This window comes from Rattus rattus, chromosome 3, assembly GCF_011064425.1.
Source record: "Rattus rattus isolate New Zealand chromosome 3, Rrattus_CSIRO_v1, whole genome shotgun sequence".
In the NCBI taxonomy this organism is placed as follows: domain Eukaryota; kingdom Metazoa; phylum Chordata; class Mammalia; order Rodentia; family Muridae; genus Rattus; species Rattus rattus.
The window spans coordinates 109,400,632-109,405,406 of record NC_046156.1 but is presented as its reverse complement, the minus strand read 5'-3'; the positions used below and the strand labels follow the sequence as shown (position 1 = coordinate 109,405,406).

Sequence of the window (4,775 nt, the reverse complement as noted above, 5' to 3'; positions counted from 1 at the left end):
CACATTACTCTGTAAGAAAGTTATTCAGATTTTTCTCTGCTCCAACTTAAATAGGTACCAGGGCTCCTCAGGCCATGGCTTAAGGGTTATGGGGCTCGTCAGTCTTCATCATGTTCAACAATCTGGGTACAAACACTGAAAAACAGCTGCATTTTTTTTTTGCAGTGCATACCCCAGGTATTTCAAGATAACGCCTTCGGAACACTAGTTAAAACCTAGGGTTATCAGAAGGGTTGCGTGTGTTCCATCCCAAATCTATTGCTCAAGAGAGGCTCTCACCTCTGAAAATCATAAAGGGAACTGAGAGTTCTAGTTTCAAAGCCATTCTTCGTTCACCCTAGTCCAACAATTGTTACTGTCAGGGAAAAAAACCAAACTGCCACTTAAATGGCATTTCCATGTTTTAGGAGATAGCTTGACCTCAATACATTGTCCATAGAAATTTCTTATGTCTTTCAGAGCGTTTCATTCCATTGAAAACAAAATTAGGTCAAAGGAGAAAAGGTTTGCTCTAACCCCATTTCACTGCGTCCTCCTTCCTGCCCACTTCTGTACATGCCTCCACGATCAAATGATGACCCCCCCTCCCCTGCTGCAGTTATCAGGGCCACTCAAGCTCCGGTTCTCTCCTGATCCAGAAAATCCTCCAGATTCCTGCCATAAGCACCCATGCTATTGGGGTGGTCCTGTCACAATGAACTCTGCTGCTGCCCATAGCAACAGAGTGGCTGCTCTGTTGGCTATATTGACTTGAAGCCTGGTTGTAGGATCCAGTCTGAGAGGGGCAACTAGTAGGAGGCTGCTGCCCATAGTTGCTTTTTTGACCATAGCCACTCTGCTGTCCATAGAGGCTGGGCTGCTCATAGGTGTTCTGCTGATAGGAACTTCTCTGATCCTAACTACTCCGCTGTGAAGAGAAATAGCTGGTAGGAGGATAAGACGGAAGTACGGTGATTGGCTGCATTGGGTAGCTCCCCGGTACCTGGGAATAACTGTAATTACTCTGTCTATATCCTAGGACGGGTTGGTTAATCCCCCCTGTGCTAGATTGAGGCTCCTTAGCCTCAGCAGGCTTGTTACCATCCTGTGCTCTTATAGGTGTGGCTGCTGCTGTGACCCTAGGCTGGGTAGGCGGGTTGGATGCCATATGCACACTGAGCTGCTTAAGAGGCCTGCGTTGTGGTGACTGTAGCAGTGGTGGTGTCCTAAGCACCAGTGCCATATCCTTAGACAGGCTGACTCTGTGGCTAGGGGCAGTCGGACTGGTATTACCAGTGTGAGGCTGTCCATAAGAATTTGCATTTGCACTTTGCCGGTAGGTGGCACTGCTCTGAGCCTGGGTGCAGCTGACATCAGTTGGCTGTCCATTGGTTCCATAGCTTTGTTGCTCATATGCCTGGGTGGTCTGTGCATGTCTTGAGTTGGCTGGGCTGTGTAAGCACTGTAACCCTGCTGAGCTGCAGTTTACTTACAGGTACTGTAATCCATGGATGCCGTTTTCCCTCCTTCCTCCTCGTTTTCTCAATGTCCGTCTCCCTCTCGCCAACAGTAGCCTTCAATAATACGACTTTTTATACCTACTTACGTTTTCCTGTATTCCACTTGTCTCCAAGTCAAACACACAAAAGACTTGAAGCTATTATCCACATATTAGACCGAGCATGCAGTGTTTCTCTTTATTTACCTCTGAGCTGAGTCATCCAATCGAATTCATTTGTGGCTTACTCTTATATTGGTAATGTGTGCCACAAGTAAAATCCGGGTTCTTTCCAGTGTCAGTTAATTGGTCTACCACTGACCTACCTGTTCACATTCTAGAATCTTCTCTCAATATCTGTGAAAGTTGCAGTAAATTAATGCATTCAGACGGTGCCTACATTACATCAACTTCAATGTTTTTTTTATGTCAGTATGAATGTACAATACAATATACTAAAAAAAAGCTACACTTTAGTTAATGTGCCTTGCTCTCTTTCACAGTCACCACACAGAGTTTTGCTTTGTGCTGTTTTGTTTGCTCTGCATCTGCATCCTGCAGGATACAGATTTCATTATCAGAATTTTTATAATAATTCCTTGAGGCGCCATGAGTAAAGTACAGCTTTTGTGAAAAGTGCAGAGATATTTTAAAATCAAAGATTCCAGTGATTGTAGATGATTCCAGTGAAGAGATAAATCTCAGTATACATTCTTGCATTATCCCTCAGAAAAGGCCAATTGTCTTGTTCTTAGCATGGCAAATCTCAAAAAAAAAATCACTCCGATAGCACTCGTTACACTAGTTTTACACTAGTTTCTTTTTAAGATTTTTAAGGGCATGATAAGAAGAAAACAAAAACAAAACAAAACTCTCTCTTCTGCCTGGTGTTCTCCCCACTTGAGACTGTTCATAGACGGCACTGTTAATTCCAGATTACCTCTTCCAATTTCTGTTTTCATCAGAAGGACACAAGGTTATATTCTCTTGTAAAGTAATTTACATAATGATTCAAATGAACATTTCCAGGCTAAATTTTTGGTCACCAAGATAATCAGAAAAATGTTCTAAAGGGATTAAGTAGGTGCTTGAATAGCTATTTGCTGATGACATCAGGAAATTAAAAGTTATAATAAGAAAAGCAACTTCTTACCCTGCCAAAGCTTCCCACTTCTGTTCGAGTTTTACAATCCATACTTACTCTAGGAGAGAAATTGGTTCTTTAAAGCTGCATGATATTAAAGAGATTTAAAGTTTTAAAAGTCATTTTTTTCTAAATTGCTAAGTATAGGAAGAAATATTTCTTTTGAAACATAGTAGTTAATCTCTTATCAAAAATTTTAGAATCTTTATTTCAACACGTTACTTTTCACACATCTATGAACTCTGATTTTTGGGAAATAAGTCAATGTCCTTTCCCTCATTATAAATTTTTCATTCATATATAGTGATAAATCATAATATAGGCAAATGCACCTAGAAATATAAAATATTTTTATCTGATGTAGCAGTGAATTTAGCTCTACTGCTTTTGTTTCAGGAAGGAGGGTTGCATGCACACACCCACCCTTGAGATATCTGGATTTGTGAATGGAAGACACACACACACACACACACACACACACACACACACACACACATATTCAAATTAAGTTTAAAATACCTTGACTAGTTCAAAGGTTGGGAACTCCTAACCTTCCTATAATCCTAGGTTCAACTGGGGAAAGTGGACAGTGGCACACACAGAATTCTCACATGGCTGTTGGCTTTATTTCTTGCAACTTCTACAACCAGTCCTTCTCCCTCTAGTCATGGCAGTTCCGTCTTCTTTCTACCAGTGCCTAGACCCAGCAAATGTAAAGGTCCCATCCCATCTCCCTTTACCCAGCCATTAGCCATGGGCGACTTTATTGATCAATCAAAAAACAATTGTGGACAAGGACGTTCAGTGTTGAACGGCCAAATTTTTGATAAAATCAAAGCATTAGAACCATTCCCCAACAATCTGATGTCAGAAATGAATTTTTACCTATAATAGACTAATTAAATTCTATCTACAAACAGAGCCATCTTGGTAGACAGGTAAATTAATTTATCAGAGAGCTAGGTAATTAAATAAATAACCAGATTCAATTAACAATTACCATCTATTGCTATTGGATATCAATGTAAAACAAGCTCTGTTTTGGTTTCAGAAATACACCATTAAATTTTTTATCTTGGCCAGTATCAACTTTACACATATTTATAATTTTTGAGACAAAGCCTCTTTATGGAGCCTTACAATTCCCTTTTTTAACCTTGCTGCCTGTAACACAAAGATATTCACCTCCTTCTACCTCCCAATTATTCATATTTTTAAAATCAGGAAAATTTCTTGGTTGGTATAATTTTGATTTAACGTATATAATTTGTACTATTCAAAATTCACATGGACTATGTTTTCTTTTTATCTTAGAGCTATATTTAAGGATGGTAGATTGAAGTACATATCTCAGAGAATGATTGGGTTACTTGAGTTTCTGTAATCTATTCTTTTTTATTTCTACATCTTTCATTTGTTTAATTTGCTGTTGGTTGTTGTTAGTGTTGCTTGTGAATTTTCTTGCTATTTATATTACTGTATGTAGTCTTCATTATTTTGTAAAGTATATTTTGTATATTCTTGAAATATATTTCTTGTGGTAAAAATGGTAGAATTTGAGGACTATAGGCTTATTGTTTAACCTTTAGTTTAGTTATTTCACATTGACTTCAAAAAGTGCCCATGAAATAAAAGCACCATATAGTTATAATATATTTATCTGACTCTGAAATAATTTGATCCTGGCCCACTTCCATGCTGAGATTAAACAATTTTCTCTTGTACCTTGTTCCTGAATGGCAAACTCTAAATTGTATAATTTATTTATGACCAATGTTTTATTTTTTTATTTATTTATTTATTTATTTATTTATTTTTTATTTTTGGTTCTTTTTTTCGGAGCTGGGGACCGAACCCAGGGCCTTGCGCTTCCTAGGTAAGCGCTCTACCACTGAGCTAAATCCCCAGCCCCGACCAATGTTTTCTTAAATGTCTGTTTTTACCATCAAATACTTTCTGTGTATACTAAAGAGTGTAGGTCTTGTTTACTTCTCTGAGATTTCTCTGCTTTGTCATTTTAAGCAATGAGCATATGTAATGTTTATCTCTTCTGTTTTTATGAGAGTCTAAGTGAACCCTTTACCGTAGAGTTATATCATGAATATAATTCAGGAAAGAGGAAAGCAAAACACAGAAGAAACATCACACACACAC

General features: G+C 38.4%; 1 pseudogene; it reads right to left on the bottom strand.

Annotated features, from left to right (window-relative positions):
* Nucleotides 1–315: 315 nt before the first annotated feature.
* Nucleotides 316–1,700, bottom strand: LOC116895880 (annotated as a pseudogene).
* Between the last annotated feature and the right edge of the window lie 3,075 nt (nucleotides 1,701–4,775).